Source organism: Macrotis lagotis, chromosome 6, assembly GCF_037893015.1.
Source record: "Macrotis lagotis isolate mMagLag1 chromosome 6, bilby.v1.9.chrom.fasta, whole genome shotgun sequence".
Taxonomy (NCBI): Eukaryota; Metazoa; Chordata; class Mammalia; order Peramelemorphia; family Peramelidae; genus Macrotis; species Macrotis lagotis.
Genome location: NC_133663.1, coordinates 39,971,390 through 39,992,671, shown reverse-complemented (window position 1 = coordinate 39,992,671; position 21,282 = coordinate 39,971,390). Strand labels below are relative to the sequence as shown.

General features: G+C 38.2%; 1 protein-coding gene across 6 annotated transcripts in view; it reads right to left on the bottom strand.

The window, feature by feature from the left end:
- Positions 1–21,282, bottom strand: part of PIK3CA (phosphatidylinositol-4,5-bisphosphate 3-kinase catalytic subunit alpha) — a 94,760-nt gene that overhangs the window by 48,782 nt on the left and 24,696 nt on the right. Inside the window, exons 1-2 of one of the 6 annotated variants that reach the window (XM_074190970.1) lie at positions 3,257–20,688; positions 1,066–1,428 (exon numbers count right to left, since the gene is read on the bottom strand). The exons of 1 other annotated variant lie outside the window; for it this stretch is intronic. The gene's annotated coding sequence lies outside the window, so the exon portion shown is untranslated. Of the gene's footprint in view, positions 1–1,065; positions 20,693–21,282 lie in introns of those variants that run through there. 4 more of the 6 variants (XM_074190971.1, XM_074190974.1, XM_074190969.1 and 1 more) reach the window with 4 other exon arrangements.

Below are 21,282 nucleotides of genomic sequence, written 5' to 3'. Positions count from 1 at the left end.
GGTTCAGTAGGAGCCAAGAAAAACTGATGAAAAACGTGACTGATTTCAAAGACAGTCACAATGGTGCTTCAGGTTCATGAAACGGAATGAACTGAGCATGCATCCATACAACAGACTTTGCCCAAGGAGTGCTTATGGGTAACTACAGACCAGAGCACAGGCAAGAGAGCAGTCAGAGCCTCTCCTAAGACAGTGATTCGTCATCAAATACAAATGAGGACAAGCTAATGGAAGGGAATTTTGACAGAGATGAGGAGTTGTATGAATTTTATGAATAAAATTTGAGTTCGATAACTACGGAATACATTTTTTTTAATTTCAGGTCCCCAAATTAAAGTGTCTTATACATGGGGAAATATGGTAATAAATACAGAGGATATTCAAGTGTTTGTTGCAAAGTGTGTGCTGGTATAAAAGTAATTTAGTAGAAAATGTTCTGATTTAATATAGGAAGTTGTGGTACCAGGGGCAAAAGCAGTTCAGTAGAAAAAACCCTGGTTTAGCAGAGGGCTCTTTGGGCAGTCTGTCTGTGTCTCACAGGGAGATAGTTAAGAGGAAGAACTCTTAAAGTCTCAAAGTTTTACAGAAATGGGAGCTATGATTAGTAGTCAGTTCTTTTGCCAATACTCAATTACCAATAATCAACCACACACATCCCTTCTGTGAATTAAGACAGAAAGATACCTGGCATAGAGGAAATGGCACTGGCTTTGAATTTCTGCTCAGATACTTAGTTATTAATTATGGGACCATGGACAAGTTCATTTACTCTAGTATTTATCAATAAAATAAGGATAATGCTAACTACACCTATACCTATATAAATGAAAAATGAAATAATACCTTTAAAATTCTTTCTCACACAGCAGCTTAAAAATCTTGGAAGATCCTATTTAATACCATAATTCCAGAACTATGACTGAAAAAAAGGCAGTTTGGGGGTCAATTCTTACCTCAATATAGGCTTCATTTTGAAAGACCCACCACTCTAGATATTTTGCAAAAACCGTGACCCACTCACATTCATGACTAAGTTGGAAGCTTTAGAACAGACTTGACACTAACCCTGCTTAGTTATTCCTCCACTGCTGGCCCAGCAGAGGGCTTGGTTATAAATGGTAATAGGTAAGCATTGGGCTCCATGAGGTTATGTCTTTCCAGGGTATCAGTCCTGAAAGTGGGAACGCTAATCCTCTTAGGCAGACCCTGGGATCGAATGAGGAGACCCAACTGTGGATGTTTCTGAGTTCCCAAAGCTCTTTGACTTCCAGGATAATGATATGATCCAGGCTGACTTTTTGCCACTTGGGTAGGTGGAATCCCTTGCTGATCCTCTTTTTCTTGATGATGGCATGAAACTGCCAATACTGAATTTTGCATGTGGTTATTTTCTTATTCTTCCCTTTACATCTCTATAAAGATGAAAATCTAGCAGAAGGAAAAACATACCAATTTGCCTTTTAAAAATGTACAAAAGACATTAATAAACTCAGCTATAGTAACTTTTTAATGTCATTCTTACCAACTCCAAAATTATAAGGTTTCCAAAACTGCACTTTAAAACTGGAGAATACAATGGGTAAGATATGATTTCAAATGTAAAAGAACCCCAAATCTCTATCAGAGAAACAGATTTTTAAAACAAGATATAAAGAACCAAGGACAAAGGGTAAGGAAATCATGATTTTAATAACCATCCATCCAACTAAGAATATTCCCCTCCCTAAAACCGGAAGACTTATCTGAATATACTATCTAGGTATGTTTACTATAAAAAAACAAAACAAAAAGTCAGTATTAAAGCTAAGAAGATCTATGCTGTTGGCTTAAATTCAATGTTTACATGATTACAAACACAGAAAAACCTCAGTTATTTAGAACCCTTGAGCAATGGATGATTTTGTATATTTTGCTAGATTCTGGAAAAGTGAATGCATAGAGTAGTCCCTTTAAGTAGAAAAACTTTAAGTTAGTAATTAATTGGAATGTAAATTTGCATAAAACAGTATAGGTTAACCTGACTTAAAGTATAATATACGCAATTTAGACTTTTTTTTTCTGGCCTCAGAATCAACTTAAATCAGTATATATACTGGGACAGTGATGCTCCTCTCTGGAGTTACTGAAGTTCATAAGCCTATTTGCCTCAGCCACAAGTAGACCTATATGGTTCTTTATGAAAGTGTGAGGCTTCTTTGCGGCTTCCAGTTTTCTCCCTCTTCGTCAAGTCATTACTTTTAATCTGCTCTCCATGTACCTATTACCCTTTTATCCCCATTTTAATTTCTGCAGCTTTAGAGACCAAGATTGTTAGAAGTGTGTAAAATACAGGTTCTGAGTAAAAAAGGTCTTCTATTTTGGAGACTCAGAGGCTTTTTATGTTTTTTTCCTAATTCTCAACCATGTACCCATTAGCAAAACTGCCAGGTAGTTGAGTTCTAAATCAATGAATGAAAGCATGAGGAAGCCTTTATCAAACACTTATGGTATATCCTCAGATCTCTGCTAAGTAGATCAGTACAGTGACAAGTTATGTGTTGCCTTCAAAGTGCTTACATGCTAATAAAAGAAAACATCTGGCAATAGAGACCAGGGAAGAATGTTTGGAAAGGGAAGTCAAGAGAGATTAACTGGAGCAAGAAGGCAATGAAATGACATGCCCTCACTGGGAATGGTATTGCTGATTGAATTGCTCTTGTCAGAGCTAGAGTAAGAAAGGTGGTTTAAGGCATAGCACAGCCATGGCTGGGAAGGACCATGGTAGCATGAGAATGAGCAAAATAAGGTGAAATCTTTCCCCACTGGAGCCCTGAGTTACAGATCTGGAGATCTCACACAATCAGCATTTTGTATTTGAAATGAGACTTAAAGGCCTAACCCAAAATCAAAGGTGGCATACTCAGAAGTTGGTCCTCCAGCTTCTATTTGAAGGCCTCTATCAATAAGGAAGCTATACTTCCTCGGAGACACCAATCTAATTTTGAACAGCTTTAATTAAAAGGTAGTTTTTTCCAGGCATCAAGCCTAAATTTGCTTCTTGGTATCTTCCTCTTATGATTCCAAGTTATGCCACTCTTGGGAAATTAAAGGCCCTTACCCCATCCTAATGACCTTTCTGTAGGGTAGGCTCTTCTATTTAGGTGCTCAGAATGGAAGCAGTGGAATCAGAAACAGAAGAGCTAGACAGAATTTTCATAATCTAATCCAATCTCCCCATATAATGGTTGAGAAAATTAAGGTGCAGAGAGTTACTTACCTGGGTTAAACAACTAGTTAGTGGCTGATCAGAACCAATTCCCAGATTTCTTCACTTGCCACATTTCTATCTTCTCATGTTCCCATTTTAGGGACTGAGGTGATACCCTAACATATTCTTATCAAAAAGGATAAAGATATAAAAATCAGTACTCTGATTTATCTTTTACATTTGGAAAATAAGTATATGAACATATGCACATGTTGATCTACATACTGAAGAAAAAGTTAAGAGAGGAGCAAATAGGGGATGGCTAGGTGGCCGCAGTGGATAAAGCACTGACTGGCCCTGGAGTCAGGAGTACCTGGGTTCTGGTCTCAGACACTTAATTACCTAGCTGTGTGGCCTTGGGCAAGCCACTTAACCCTGTTTGCCTTACAAAAAAAAAAAAACCTAGAAAAAAAATAAATTAGGCTCTGAGGCTCCCAAACTTTGTCCCTGCAAAGCCACTCAAAATGTTTGCCTAAGTTTCCTCATTTGTAAAATGAGTGGAGTTGTTAAGAGGATCAAATGAGGTAAGATTTGTAACAAACTTTTCAAACTTAAACGCATTTTATAAATGGTAGCTTCCCCCCCCACCAACCCACTGCCATATGGCATGAGCTCCAGACTTCATTATCCTGGTTACCTTCCTTAGAAGGGTCATAACTTAAACAATGTCCTTCATAAAATGTAGTGTCCAAAGCAGTATACTGTACAACAGAACCTCTCTTAATGCAGTCTAAAATTCCATTTGCTTTTTTGACTTCCATATAATAAATATATTGTAAGATGCGTAAAATGCTTTATGTTACCTCATTTGATTCCCATAGTAACCGTGTATGTGCTATATTTTACAGATGAGAAACTGAGACTGACAGACATTAAATCCAGATCAGGAATCATCTAGTTAAGAAGTGTATGAGATAGGATTTTAACTGAGGTCTTCTTGACTAACTCTAAGTTCAGTACTCTATTAAGTCACCTTGCTACTATAGCACAGTATTATTTCATTCTGAGTCTTTGGCCGCATAAATTCCACATTTTCTTCAGATCCAACTGCTCTTTTGACATGCCTCTCTAACTTAATACTTGTGAAGCTGATCTGTTTAGCCTAAGTCCAATAGATATTTATTCAAATTTAACTTACTAGATTTAGATTCACCAAAAAATTTGTAAAGATCTTTTGGGATTTTATATGCTAGCTAGTCCACCTCATTTTGTGTCATTTCCAAAGGTCCAAACTGAAGACATAAACCTCTTTGCTAAGGCAACCCCCCACTTATGTGCACAAATGATATCACTTCATCATACCTTCTCTATCAGATATCTCTTCTCTTTTACTAGTCTTCAATCCCTTATGGTCTTCTAGCTGCTTCCCTGTTGCCCAACCACATGCCCATGTCCTTCCCAACCTCAAACAAATCTCAACTCAATCCATTCATCCATCCACCCACCCTTCCATAAGCTGTTGTCCTTTACTATCTTTTGTAGCTAAAGGTATCTATAACCAATGCTTCCATTTGTTAATTCTCACTTCTTTAACTCTATGGAGTCTGGCAAATGACTTCATCATTCAACCCAAACTGCTGTCCCCAAAGTTACCCATGATATCCTTGTTAAGTCTCCTGGTCTTTTCTCAGCCCTCATCCTTCTTAATATCTCTACAACCTTTAATATTGTTAATTTCCCTCTTCTCTTTGATATTCTCTTCTCTCTAGGTTTTCAGTGAACTCTCCCAATTATTCTCCTACCTGTTTGTTCCTTCTGTCTCTTTTGTTTAAATATTCCTTCAGGTCATGTCAACTAACTATGAGTATCTCCAAAAGCTCTGTCCTGAGCCTTCCTTTCTTTTCTCTCTAGGATGAACTCATCATTTCCCCCAGTTTCAATTATCATCTGAAAATGATTTTCAGTTCGACTTGTCTAGCCCTAACTGGTTTTAGAGACAACAATTCTCTTCTGCCTTCTCATTGCTCCAACTGCCTATTGGTTATCTCAAACTGAAAATCCTGTAAACATCTTTAATTGAACATGTTCAAAACTGAACTCATCTTTCCAACCCAAATTCTTCCCTCTTCCTAACTTCCCTTTTACTGTTGTGGGTGGGTATAGACCATTCTTAAAATTACACAGGCCCAGAACATTGTGTCACCACAACTCTCCCTCAACCCTTTATTCAATATCTTGCCAAGTCCTGTTAATTTTACTCACTCCTGTATATCCTCCATTTAGCAAGTGACCTTCCTAAAGTGTAGGTTTGACAATGTAACCCTTCAGGTAAGAAACTATGATAAACTCCTTACTACTCAGGAAAAAATGCAAAATTCTGGTTGACCTTTAGAACCCTTTATAATCTCAACTCTTCGAATCTGTTTGTCTTCTCATCCTTTACTCCCGCCACCTATTCCTCTAATTATGCATTTTTACTGGCTGTTCCCTATACCTGGAATGCTCACCCTGCCATCTCTTGATGTCAAGTCTCAATCTTCTTCAAGAAAGTGCCTTTCCTGGCTCTCTAAATGTGAATGCCCTTCCCGAATTACCTTGCATCTACCCAGGAGATATGGCATCCATAAATCATTGTTTGCCTTTGTTTCCTCCATTAGAATGTGAGCTCCCTGGGGACAGAGATTGGTATTGCCTTTCTTTAGTATTCCTAGTACCTGGCACCTAAAAAATGCTTGTTGACTTGACAACTAACATACTGGCCTTCTCAAAAGCAGATAAAAAACATGATTTCTATTTGAACTGAAATCAAAGCTGGGTTTTTACCAACTTTCCTTAACTTAATAAGGCACAAAATTATCAAAAGCTAATATAAAAATGTTCCCTATGGTCCTTACTCCAGAATCTTAGGAATATTTTCATAGATATTTTATTGTTTGTTCATTTAATATTCCCAAGTCAAAGTGTTTATTTCAAAAGGCATTAAATACAATAGAAATCTGAAAACACTTATTTTGCTTTAACTACCTAGGCCTAGCAACAATCTTTTATCTTGATATCTGCATCATTTGCTGGAAACAACAGTAACCTCACTATTCTACTAGCAACTTCACAAAGGAATACTGTACTGTACACAACTCCAACTTAAAAAGTGGTTTCCAGATACATAATTTATTCAACCTTCAATATTTACTCTTTGGCAGAATTGGAAGAAACTTAAAGCAATACTTCATGGTCAATGATTGCTGGCATAAGGGCCATGGATAAATCTTATGATGGTAAATTGGAAATAATAACTCAATCTTAGTCCAAGTATTTTTTTTTTGAGGCTAAAGCATGAGGTTATAGGAAACAGCAATACCTGCAGAAGAATAACTGACATTACAAACAGTGGAAGAGAAAAAGTAATTTTTTTCCAAAACAAACAACTTTCAAGATATTTAAAAGAAATACATGTTTGGATATACACAGACAGATAAACCACTGAATGTCTGTTTTTTAAAAAAGTTCTTCAAACTCCCCTAAGAACACTTATCAAGGGGTGGCTAGGTGGTGTAGTGGATAAAGCACCGGCCCTGGAGTCAGGAGTACCTGGGTTCAAATCTGGTCTCAGACACTTAGTAATTACCTAGCTGTGTGGCCTTGGGCAAGCCACTTAACCCCATTTACCCTGGCAAAAAAAACAACAAAAAAAAAACCCTAAAATAAAAAAGAACACTTAACAAAACTTGATAGAGAACAAAGCACTTAATACTTGAGTTCAAAGCATGCCAAATGGAAATGTTTAAGATATTTTTAAAGAACAATTTAATGGGGGAGGGGGCAGAGCCAAGATGGCGACAGGAGAAGAGCCTCTCTTAGGTGCTCTCTTGCTATAATTTTCAAAAAAATCATAAATAATGACTCTTAACTAAATTTTCAAGAGACAGAACCCACAGAAAGATCCAGTGAGGCAATTCTCCAGCTCAAGGTAACCTGGAAAATAGTGGAAAGGCTCCGCTCCGTAGGGTTAAAGTGGAGGACAGCCAGAGTGAAGGAACTTCAGCCTCCTGGAGGCAGCCCCAGGGCAACTCCCAGCAATGGGGGCAGTCTCCTAACCTACACCCTGGGGGGAGCACCGGGCACAAAGTGGAAGATCAGTGGGGGTAGGGGTAGTGGTGGTCTCTGCCAGAGCAAGGGCGAAAGCGCAGCCCTCAGGGCACTCAGCAAGCAGCGTGGCAATGGCAGCCCAGATCCAGGAAACCGAAGCAGGGGGAGCCAGTAAGCAGGAGCCCCCAGGCAACTGAGCCTTGAGTGCTCAGCCTACCAAAGGTAGGGGAGTGAAGAGAGACTTCTGAGATTTGTCCTCTGTACCTGGACAGGATTCTGGGGCTCTGACCACATTCAGATCCTGATCACAGTCTAGGCCCCCCCACAGAACAGTAGCTCCCTCCCACCTCACCCTGTGGCAGAGGGTCATTCACAGACCAGGAGAGAAGACAAGAGCCTCACACACTGAGATCCTTGTGGGGGGGGTGTGTCTCAATAATACTCAAAAGCTCAGAAAGCACCCCCAAACCAGGCACAGGCTGGGGAAATGAGTAAACAAGGGAAAAAAAGAGGAACACCATTGAGAAATACATTGTCTATGATCCCAAGAAGGATCAAAATACTCAGTCTGAAGATGAGGAAGTACAAGCTCCTGCATCTAAAGACTGCAAGAAAAGCCGAAATTGGACTCAAGCTATGACTGGGCTCAGGCTATGACAGAGCTCAAAAAAGATTTTGAAAATCAAGTAAGGGAGATAGAAAAAAAATTGGGAAAAGAAATGAGAGAGATGCAGGAAAAAAAATTAAAAAGAAGTCAGCAGCTTAGTCAAGGAGATCCAAAAAAAATGCTGAAGAAAATAACATGGTAAAAACCAGCATAGGTCAAGTGGATAAAACAGTTCAAAAAGTTACTGAGGAGAAGAATGCTTTAAAAAGCAGAATTGGCCAGGTGGAAAAAGAGATAAGAAAACTCTCTGAGGAAAACAAATCCTCCAGATCTAGAATGGAGCTAAAAGGAAGCTGCTGATTTTATAAGAAGTTAAGACACAATATAATACTTCAAAACCAAAAGAATGAAAAATTAGAAGAAAATGTGAAACATTTCATTGAAAAAACAACTGATCTGGAAAACAGATTCAGGAAGGATAATTTAAAAATTATTGGGATACCTGAAAGTCATGATCAGGAAAAGAGCCTCGACATCATTTTTAAAGAATTTGTACAGGAAAACTGCCCAGATATCCTAGAAGCTGAGGGCAAAATAGAAATGGAGAGAATCCACCAATCTGAGAAAGAGATCCAAAAAAAAACCAAAACAAAAAACACCCCCCCCAACCCCAGGACAATTATAGCCAAGTTCCAGAACTCCCACATCAAAGAGAAAAATATTACAAGCAGCCAGAAGGACACAATTCAAATATCACGGAGCTGCAGTCAGGATCACACAGGACTTAGTAGCAACTAAATTAAGGGCTTGTAGGGCTTGGAATATAATATACCAGAAGGCAAAAGAGCTCAGAATGCACCTGAGAATCAACTACCCAGCAAAACTGACCATCCTCTTCCAGGGAAAAAGATGGACTTTCAATGAACCAGGGGAATTTTAAATGTTCCTATTAAAATGGCCAGAGCTGAACAGAAAGTTTGATCTTCAAATACAGGACTCAGGTGAAGCACAGAGTGGAGGATAAGGGGAAAATATAAGGGACTTAATGATGAACTGAATGTATTCCTGCATAGAAAAATGATACTGATAATACTCATATGAACCTTCTCATTTAATAGAGCAGGTAGGAGCTTTTATAGATGAAGCACAGGAGAGAGCTGAATTTGAAGATATATTGTGGTGTAAAAATGGAGTCAATGGCTAAAAGGGAAATGTAATGGGAGTAAGAGAAAGGAGAGGTGGAATAGGTTAAGATATTTCATATAAGATTTTTTTTATTACAATGAGCTATTGCAATGATATGGAAGTGGGGAAGGCGAGGGGGAATGAGGGAACCTTTGCTCTCATCAGAGGTGGCTTGGAGATGAAACAGCATATATACTCAATGGGGTATAGACATCTAGAGTAAGAAGGAGAGAAGTGGGACAGGGGGAAGGGGGGATGTGAGTGATGGAAGAGAGGGTGGACCATGGGCGAGAGTGGTCAGATATAACACATTTTCTTTTTTACTTCTTGCAAAGGGGTTGGGATTGGATGGCCTATCCAGGACCACAGGGCTGGGTGGTTGCTGGGCCTTAGGGATGGTATGTGGGCTAGGGGCCTCTTGGCCCCAGGGCTGGTGATCAGTCTGCTGCACCTCTTAGCTACCCTACAGCACATTTAAGAAGAGGGACAGAGTAAAAAGAGAAAGAAAATATAGTGTATGGTAGTGGGGAAGTATGAATGGAGGGAGTTGTGATCAGCAGTGGCAACGGTGGAAAAATATGGAAGTAGCTTCTGTGATGGTCTTATAAAGAATGTGATCCACCCATGACAGAGCTCCTGGTGTTGGAACACAGACTGAAGCACATTTATTATCATTATTATCATTACTTTATTTTTGTTTTTTGCAGGACAATGGGGTTGAAGTGACTTTCCCAGGGTCACATAGCTGGGTGATTATGGGATGTCTGAGGCCACATTTGAACACAGGTGCTCCTGACTCCAGGGCTGTGCTCTGTCCACTGCGCCACCTAGCTGCCCCTATTATTATTTTTTAATTTAAATTTTTTTCCATTTCCTTTAATTTATTGCTCATGAGGGTCTATATTTTTTGGGGGGAGGGGGTATTATGTTTACTCTTAAACAAGAATATTTTGGTACTGCATAAAAAAACATCATTTGTACAAAAATAAAAATAAATATAATAAAAAAATGTAATGAATCTGATTTAGGAAACTAATTTTTTTGTTTGTTTTTGTAAGGCAATGGGGTTAAAGTGATAAAGCTAAGTAAGTATTAAGTGTCTGGAACTGCATTTGAACTCAGGACCTCCTGACTCCAGGATCAGTGCTCTATCTATTACACCACCTAGCCGCCCCCAGGAACCTAATTTTGTTGATTTCAACCAAATCTAATAAAACTATCAATTAAAATAAGTGATATATTTATATTTTAATATGATATAGCTCCCCTAATCAGTCAAAAGTACAATGAAATATGGGGCAGCTAGGAGGCATAGTGGATAAAGCACTGGCCCTGGAGTCAGGAGTACCTGGGTTCAAATCCAATCTCAGACACTTAATAATTACCTAGCTGTGTGGCTTTGGGCAAGCCACTTAACCCCGTTTGCCTTGCAAAAACCTAAAAAAAAAAAAAGTACAATGAAATAAAGATTAAATATACAGATTATCATGGACAGACAAGCCTAATGGTCAAGCTGCTACTGATTTACTGCTCCAGAACTCAGTAATCTGGTCCTTGGGATGCAGGTGCATTCTGGTCTTAGGATAATATTCTCTGCCTTTCCAGCTTAAATGAATCCATAAGGGCTTTACACTCTGCTGATATGTAAAGAACCCAGGGTCACTTCCCTGACAGAGGGGTAGTAAATGATCAGCCAATAAAGAAATAGTTTAAAAAGTATTTCCTCGGGGCAGCTAGGTGGCACAGTGGATAGAGCACTGGCCTTGGAGTCAGGAATACCTGAGTTCAAATCCGGCCTCAGACACTTAATAATTACCTAGCCATGTGGCCATGGGCAAGTCACTTAACCCCATTGCCTTGCAAAAACCTAAAAAAAAAAAAGTATTTCCTCAATATTTTGTCTATTGAATTGGAAAACAAAAATTTTAACATTATGCTTATAAAAATCAATTCATCAATTTTTATAGTAGTGGTATCTATTGATTTCACAAGTTATGATTAATTAACTATTGTTTTTAATATTAAATGAGAAGAGTAGGAGATAAAGGAAGTTCTCAATGGAGAATCCTAAGAATTATACGCCAAGTTGACATATACCCTGGTTAGAGGGAGGGAATATGCTTGTGCAAAGGGCATTTCAAGGTAAAATGTGATTCAAGCAGGAATATGAGGCTTTGAGCTATGGGCATCCTGGGCTGGAGAGAAGTATCGTAGTAGGAAGGCATGAAAAGACTAAGTAGAAGACTTCAAAGTGTTTTATGTACCCGAGGGATGGTTAAACTAGGCAGTGTCCTTGCTATTTTAATAAAGTGCTGCTTGTGATGGTCATGAGGGCACAGGCCTCAATTCCAGGCTCTGTTGCTAGAGAAGCTGAAGCTGGTGGAACCCTTGGCCTTGGAAGTTCTAAGTTACAGCAGACTAAAGTTAATTGGGTATTTATACTGAGTTAGGTACCAACAAGATGAATCCCTGGGAGGGGAAGGCCATCACTTTGCCTAAGGAGGAGCAAACTGACACTGGTTGGATAAATGGAGTGAAAAACTTCCATAATGATCAATATTATTAATCCCCAAAGGATTCTTTATGAGGATTGGGACTGAGATCATGGGCAGGACGACATCTGGATCTTCTCCTCCTGGGCCCCTATATAGTTTAAGAGAACTAAAAGAAAACCTTTAAATTTCAGATTTTTAGTTAAAACTTAATAAAATCTATTAGTATCTGCTATTATATATGATACCTGTTAAATGATCCTATGAATAGTCTGATAACATGAGATTTTCAAGAGACATGAAAACACGTACATTTAGACAAATATTCCCAGAGGTAAATCTTAAGACAGTAGGCAGGACTGAACAGTCAATATAAGAAGCCTACTTTTCTGTATGAACTCCACAAGGATGAAGTTCAGATCTACAGGTAAAATATTTCTATTCTATGAACTTTAGGTTCTATGATGAAAGAACTAGAATATCTAGGGTTATCAGCCTTAAAAAAAATCTACTCACTCCTCCCCCCCCTTTTTGGATTTTTTTTTGCAAGGCAATGTGGTTAAGTGACTTGTAAAAGGTCACACAGCTGATGTGATGTCCTTCATTTTCAAAGAGGACCATTCATAATATCAGGGAAGTGATACCATAACAAGCACATGAATTGAATTTGAGTGAGGGAGGTGCTGTGCTAAGTCATCAGCCTCATTTTCTCCTCTAGAGCCATCTGGATCCAGTGGCCAGATATGAATCAGGATCACTGGAGATGGCTCTGAATGTGAGGAAATCAGGGTTAAATGATTTGCCCAAGGTCATAGAGCTAGTAAGTGTCAAATGATTGAGTCCAGATTCGAACTCCTGTCCTTCTGACTTCAAGATCAGTGCTCTATTCACTGTACCACTTAACTGTCCCAAGCAAGTCAGAGGCTGGATTTGAACTCAGGTCCTCCTGACTCCAAGGCTGGTGTTCTATCCACTATGCCACCCACCTGCCCCATATATTCACTTCTCTTCAAGAATCAACTAACTTCCAATGTAACCAAGATCAAAAGAAATGTAATAAATTGGGAAACAATCTTTACAACTAATGATTCTGACAAAGGACTCATTTCTAAAATATACAGAGAACTGAGTCATATTTTTAAAACAAAAAGCCATTCCCCAATTGACAAATGGTCAAAGGATATGCAAAGGCAATTTACAGATGAGGAGATCAAAGTAATCCATAGCCATATGAAAAAAATGCTCTAAATCATTAATTATTAGAGAAATGCAAATTAAAGCTTCTCTGAGGTACCACCTCTCAGATTGCCCAGTATGACCAGGAAGGATAATTAACGATCATTGTTGGAAAAGGATGGGACACTATTACACGGTTGGTGGAGCTGTGAACTCATCCAACCCTTCTGGAGAGCTATTTGGAACTATGCCCAAAGGGCAACAAAAATGTGCATACCCTTTGACCCAGCAATACCACTACTGGGTCTATACCCTGAAGAGATGAGGAAAAAGGGTAAAAACATTACTTGTACAAAAATATTTATAGCAGCCCTGTTTGTGGTGGCAAAGAATTGGAAATCCAGTAAATGTCCTTCAATTGGGGAATGGCTTAGCAAACTGTGGTATATGTATGTCATGGTATTGTTCTATTAGGAACCAGGAGGGATTTGCATGAACTGATGCTGAGTGAGATGAGCAGAACCAGAAAAACACTGTACACACTAACAGCAACATGGGAGTGATGTTCAACCTTGAAGGACTTGCTCATTCCATCAGTGTAACAATCGGGAACAATTTTGGGCTGTCTGCAAAGGAGAGTACCATCCGTATCCAGATAAAAAGCTGTGGAGTTTGAACAAAGTGCAAGGACTATTCCCCTTAATTTAGAAAAAAAAAAAAGATATCTTATTGTCTGATCTTGTTACCTCTTAGACCTCTCTTTAAGGATATGATTTCTCTCTCATCGCACCCAATTTGGATCAAGGTACAACATGGAAACAAAGTAAAGACTGACAGAGTGCTTTCTGTGGGGTGGGGTGGGGGGAAATTGTAAAACTTAAATAATATCTTTAATAAAAATAAATTTAAAAAAAAAGAAATTATAAAGGAAAAAAGAATCAACTAACTCATGAAATATATATATATATATATATATATACATATGTATATATATATCTTCAAAATACCATTGTTTTTATCTATCACTAGAATACTCATCAACCTCACCAACATGGAGCTCCAAATAATCTAGCAATACCTATGACTGCACTGGATTTCACAAAAGTAAACTTTTAAGAAGACTATGAGTCATTATCCCTAGGGCAAAAAAATAATGTTTCTTTGGTCAGAATATTAAATATATTATTTATGCTGGTTATTAAGCCTAGGAATTCTTCTCTGAATAAAAGAATGTTTCTTTACTCTTAACATCTTTGTCACTCCTAAACTAGCTGAATTGTCCATCTGTCTGCTCATGCTATAATATAATCCAAATCTGGTGTGGTGACAGGAAAACAGCCTTCTGTCTTGATATTGTCAGGGTTCTTTTGTTCCTCTGTCCTGTCAGGCTGGCATTTTTCCAGTCACTCAGAGAGCAAGTATCTACTACAACGGCACTTCAAAATTGGTCTGTGCCAAAATAATGCCCATGAAACAAACTCAACAGTGCTATAGGTAAAGGGTTCTCACATTCATAAGTTGCTATGTACCAAGGAAACAAAGCAAATATTTTTATGTGTCACAACAGGAAAACTGACAAGTGATGGGCAACTTTTTATTCTTTAGGCTGTAATAATCACATCACAACTTTTCCCCCAAATGCCCTCAATTCTAAAAAACATCTTTTTTTTTTCTTGCTCCCTTATTATATGAAAACAGCAGAGAAGATAGTATGAAGACAGCTGATTTTGAATCAGAGCACCTGGGTTCCAATTCCTAAATCTGTCATTCTGTAATTCTGCTATCTAATAGCCTCTTGAATAAGCTCAAGGAAAGCAACTGTTTCATTTTCAGTGTGAGCACTAATATGACAGAAATTGGAAATGCTACAAAGAAGGGTTTGATTTGATTGTTCGGGTGACTGTTGAGAGTCTAGACTAAAACTATGGAGAGAATGTTAATAATGCAATTTCTTGGAAAGCTTACATATATGTGTACACACACACACACACACACACACACACACACACACAATGAAATAAATTTTATTTGTTTACCATTTTACCAGCACTTCCCTGCCCCTAATCTTGGGAAAGTCACTAGGCTCTGAGTTTCAGTTTCCTTTTCTGCAAAATAATGATGTTGGATTAAATGACCTCACAAGTCACTCTCAGTTTTAAATCTATGATTTTATTATCATTACCTGTATTTTAAAAAAAATCCTGCAAACTAGTTTATACATTTCAAATTACTGAAGTCAGTTAAATATAGACTGTATATACTTTAAGAATTTTTAATTCAGTTCAATATTTATTAAGGGCTTAATAATTATGTCCAAAGCACTGTGCAGTGTCCCAGGGATGGATATTTCTATCTCTAACAAGGATTGTGTTTAAAGCACTATGACAGAATAATTAAATTTTAAGAGCTGAAAAGGTTATCAATATCCATATATACTCTATATCCATGGAATGCTTTCTATATCATAGTCGGATAGGCATTCATTCAGACTGAATATCCAGTACTCCAGAAATGGCCATATCACTAACCAAGGTAGTCCAGTCTACTTTCAACTAGCCCAACTAACTCCTTGTCAAGGAGTTTTCATCTAGCCAGAGTTGTTTACTTCGTAACACTGCTCCCAGTTCTGCCTTTTGGAGGCTAAAGGACCAATCTCTACATAAGTACCTGAGAGCTATCATGCCCACTGTGCCTTCTTTTTGCAAAGTTAAATATCCATAGTTTCTTCAACCAAATTGTCATATGGTATGAATTCAGGAGCCTTCTCTATCCTTAATGTGCTCCTCTGGATACTTACAAGCTTGCCCATGCCCTTACCAGAAAGGTGCCCAACATTTCATATGTGAGTTGGAGATCAGAGGACAGTGGACTGTTCAGCCTCTATTAATTCAGTCCCAAACTGCCTTCATTTTTTTTTTTTTTGCTGCCATATCACCCTCCCTATTCACTCTAAATCTATAGTTGGTTAAAACCCCAAGAAGCTTTCTCGGTCTACTGTTGTCCAAACTCCTCCTCCCCCCATCAGGTTCTTCTGAAATCGATGTTCTGAAATCAAGTGTTGATCTCTCACCTTTCTGCAGAAGGCCATTTTCAATACCTACCCCTTTCTACTTGTTGGTATATACCTCTTTTATGTACCTAGTAATACATCTCCCTCATTAGGATGGGAGCTCTGTGAGGGCAGGGGCTGTTTCTGTTTTTTCCTTGTGTCCACATGGTGCATAGCACAGACTAAGTGCTCAGTAAATTTTGGGTAACCAAGCCAAGGTTCAAGTACCTCTAATTCTTCTGACTGGATTATCAGCTAGTCTTCATTTCTCTATAATAATCCTGCTAATTCACATCTTCTCATCTCTGTCCATTTAGGACTCTACTAAAATGGGGAACAAAGCTAGCTGAGCATCATTTGTCCTGACTGAAGTGAAGCTGGTTCTGCTTTTCTTCCCCAGATGTTCACTAACCATTTCTTTAAACATCTCTTCTAGAATTTTCCCAGAAATGATATTCAAGCTTACTGGCCTATGTTTGAAGTCTGTTTTCTTCTTTTTTGTGTGTGTGTAGGGGAATCTCTAGTCCTGAAGTGCCCCATTTTCTACAGTCTTTCAAGGTCTTAGAAATCTTATCTGTTACTTCTCTCAGTTCCCAAGAATATAGTTTATCTTGAATTTAACAAGAGCTAACAAGAGTTCTCAACTGTCTCCTTATTTATCTTGAGCATCCACTCCCAAAGTGCCAATTTTGTTGTCATTGCTAATGCAAATAGAAACAAACCCAGCATAGCATAACTCTGGCTTCTCTCATCTATCAGTTATTCCAGTCCCATCTACCTCCAAATCACAGACCAAGTCCCTTCTGACTTTCCTCTTTCCCTTCCATATAACTTTTTTTTTAAATGGCTTGTAGCTTTTCTTTCCAGGTTCTGCTCCTTTTGAGTTTTATACTCCTGAAGATATTTTTAAAGCAAGGGGCCTGCTCTCCCAGTTTCTTTGCCATCTTCTTTCCATATCTTTGGGTTGGTGAATACTCTCTCCTATGCTCACATCAATCTTAAACAATCCCCATTTCCCCCCTCAATGAAATTATTTCTTTTTTCCTACTCAATTTTATCCTTGGATTGTTCCTATCCCTTCTTAGTTAATTCCCCAAAAGAATTTTGAATGACAGGAAGCTCTCTATTTTTCCTCTGAATCTTTGACACATGCCGACCAATTTACCTCTATCATAAATTTAGGTCACTTTCCCCCAAGAGTCCATAATTTCTACCTGAGCAATATCCAGTTGATGTTTTTCCTCATGTTGATGGTTTTCACCCTTTGAAGGATTAAATAATCATTAAGGCAAATCAAGAAATTATTAGTTGCTCTGTCTGGCAGAAAATGAGTCCCAGGAGGTAAAGGATAAATGAAGTTATTCATTAAATGCCTACTATGTGCCAAGAAGTGAAGATTCAAAGATAAAATTGAGATCATCACTATTCCTCAAGGAGCTAAAATTCTGAAAGGGGGATTAAAAACACCCAGGAGAGTAGGGGTTAGGAAAAGGATTTTGATCTGAGGAGTTATAGAGGTGGTGAGTGTAACCCTGGAGCATGGTATTGATCTGATTACTGTTCCTAAAGCAAGAAGTGAAATGAAGGTGATAACTAGTGACAACAAAGGATATAGCAAGATGCTATATATGTTGTGTATTCAGGTTTCTGAATGAATATGAAGCATGGTTTGGAGTTATGAATGCACAGAGAGTAAAGTTGAATTTTTATTCATCCACTAGTCAGTCTAGTTCAGCACCAGGACAAAGTCAAAGGTAACTGAATTAAATAACTACACCTCGGAAAGTGGTGGGGAAAGTGGGGGAAGAAGTTGGCCTCTGTTGTTCCCAGAGAGAGAATAAAGGTAAAACAGGATAGATGGTAAGATGTCCAATGGGCAAGATAACTGGACTCTGCCTCACTACATCAATAATATATCATGACTCTTTTCTAGGTTTATGATAGTTCTCCTACTGCCTCATCTATTACATCCTTTGGCCCAGGTAGTCTGTGGTATACAACAATGACAAAACCACTTTTCATTCTTTCTCCACTGATCCTGGACCATGTGCTCTACATCATGCTATCCCACTATAATTCCTGGCTTTTGTTATATTAGTATACTCTTTTAATATGTTAATAAAATTATGTTGAAATAGTGTTCACATATTAGTTGTGAATTTTTTTCCTTGAAAAAATAAAAATAGGGGTGACTAGGTGGTCCAGGAGATAGAGCACTGGCCTTGGAGTCAGGAGTACCTGAGTTCAAAGCTGGCCTCAGACACTTAATAATTACCTCGCTGTGTGGCCTTGGGCAAGTTGCTTAACCCCATTTGCCTTGCAAAAATCTAAAAAAAAAATGAAATAAAAATAAAAACTTTTCTTTTGAATTTTTATAAATACTTATAAAATATAATAAATATTTATAAACTACCAGTTGTTATTTGTTTTAACGTCTAATCATTACATTTCTGATTAACTAAAACATAACCATTTAATTTAAATCTAGTGTACATAAAAAAGTTTATCATTAATAATTTCTCCTTATGAAACCTGGACTCCTTAAACTATTTCAGACTTCTCATTAGCAGAATATAATGTTTTTTACTATATACTTGTCCGCTGCCATAACTTTTGATTAGATCATGCTTGTAATACCAGTCTTTACTTCTAGAAATTGTCTTTAATACTAGAATTTACTTTTCTACTGAAAGTAACTTAGTATCAGTCTGTCTTTTTTAATAGCAATACAGTAACTTTGATTAAAGGGAAAAAAATACAACTGACTATTTAAAAGGGGACTAGAATTTAAGAGTAATAGCTGGAACCATTTGATGAAATGGGAAATTCCTTAAATTCTCCATTTCAACACTATTACATATAAACACATAATATACACAGAAGTACACATTTGCACATGTATATAAGGGAACAAATTATCTCTCTCTATATATTTTTCACACATACATACACACTTTTTTTTGTACTATGGTGTGTATAATGGTTTGGAAGAGAACTTGGGAGGTCTTGGGAGACCTCGGATCAAGTCCCACCGCTCATATATATTGATTATGTGACCCTGAACAAGTCACTTAGCCTCCCACTGCTCTTGTGACTCTAAGACTACCAAAATGGCAGAGAAGATGCTAAACTATATTATAAGTAGAGGGAGTTTCCTTGGGATTAAGTTGTTATAAATATTTGCATTTAAAAACCTTTTGAAATTCACTGAAGGCCTTTATTTGGAAATTTAGCTTATGTCTAACTGTAGTACCCTAATTTTCCAACCCTATCCTAAAATTCCAACCCTAAAATGTTGACTAAAGAAGTATAAAGCTGCCAGCTGGATACAAGGACATTACAAATGACTGCAATTTTCTAAAATGTGTCTTCTAAAAAAACAGTTGCCATTAAATATTTCATTGGTAATATTTGCTTTTAGCCACAGCTCCATATAATTCTATGGCACACTGGATTCTAAGTTGTTCAGCTAGCCTCAGAGTTCCATTAACACACCACTCCATGCACTTTATAAGAATAGAATGTATGTGAAACTTTAAAAATTTGAGTTTTTATGGAATTAAAATATAAATGAATTAATATTTCAGTGAATACTGTAAGAACTTACTATGCCGGGCAGGTGGCATAGGGGATAAAGCACTGGCCCTGTAGTCAGGAGTACCTGGCTTCAAATCTGGTCTCAGACACTTAATAATTACCTAGCTGTGTGGCCTTGGGCAAGCCACTTAACCCTGTTTGCCTTGCAAAAAAAAAAAAAACTTACTATGCACAAGACACTATGTTAGATGCTAGAGATAGAAAGACAAAAGTGAATCTGCTCAAGTCCTGAGGGAGCTTTAAATGAAGGAAAAACAGAATACCTACATCATTTGGGGAGGGGTGGACTAAGGATGAGAGGAATCAGTGAAGGTGTTATATGAGTTAAGCCATGAAGGAAGAGAAGATGAATATTTTAAAAACATATATAACATTATAATTTACGTAACTGCTACCTGAAATATCTCTGCTATATGAGGGAGCCTCCAGTCAGACCACTTAAGTCAAATCATTTCACAAAAGTAGAGGTATTTTGGGAAAACATGAATTGGACATTGACTTAAATGATAAAAGGATAGATCAAATCTAAAGTCAATGCTAAGGCACAAAAATACTAAAACTGCATTTACTTTATAAATCTCTCTATAGATGCTTTGCTAATAAAGATATCTTCTACAAATTTTTGAAGCCATATTATTTTTTTCCCCAAAAATTTCCCCTTTAAGAATACATGGACACAGGGGCGGAGCCAAGATGGTGACATGAAGGGATCGAGTCTTAGGAGCTCTCTGATAAAACTCACAAGCTAAGGAATCTAACTAAACTTTCGAGAGACAGAACCCACAAAGGGACCCAGTGAGGCAGTTCTCCTACTCAAGGTAACCTGGAAAAGAGCAGAAAGGCTCTGCTCCCCAGGGTCGGAGGGGAGGCCCACTGGAGGGGTGGCCTGCCAGAGGGGTGGCCCAAGTGAAAGAACTTCAACCTCCTGGAGGCAGCCCCAGGGCGCTGGGAGCAGTGGCTCACAGCAGCGGGGGAGTCTCCTGAGCTGCACCCCGGGGAGCACCAGGCACAAAGTGGGGGAACAGCGGTGGACCTCTGCCAGAGCGAGCACTTGGAGCCCAGCCCTCAGGGCACACAGCAAGCAGCTTGGTGTTCTGGCAGCCCAGACCCGGAAACAGAAGCAGGTGGAGCCCGTAAGCTCAGGAAGCACCCCACAAAACAGGCTTAGGCTGGGAAAATGAGCAAGCAAAGAAACAAGAGGAAGACCATTGAGAAATATTTTGCAAATGAGCCCAAGAAGGATCAAAATACTCAGTCTGAAGATGAGGAAGCACAAGCTCCTGCATCTAAAGACTCCAAGACAAACAGAAATTGGGCTCAGGCTATGACAGAGCTCAAAAAAGACTTTGAAAATCAAATGAGGGAGTTGGAAGACAAACTGGGAAAAGAAAGGAGAGAGATGCAGGAAAAACATGAAAATGAAGTCAGCAGCTTCGTCAAGGAAATCCAAAAAAATGCTGAAGAAAATAGCATGCTAAAAAACAGCTTAGGTCAAATGGATAAAACAGTTCAAAAAGTTATTGAGGAGAAGAATGCTTTAAAAAGCAAAATTGGCCAGATGGAAAGAGATAAGAAAACTCTCTGAGGAGAATAAATCCTTCAGACAAAGAATAGAATTCAGGGAGATTGATGAATTTACCAGAAATCAGGAATCACTACTTCAAAACCAAAAAAATGAAAAATTAGAAGAAAATGAGAAATATCTCATTGAAAAAACAACTGATATGGAAAATAGACTTAGGAAAGATAATTTAAAAATTATTGGAATACCTGAAAGTCATGATCAGGAAAAGAGCCTTGACATCATTTTCAAAGAATTACTACAGGAAAATTGCCCTGATATTCTAGAAGCAGAGGGCGAAATAGAAATGGAGAGAATCCACCGATCCCCCTGAGAAAGAGA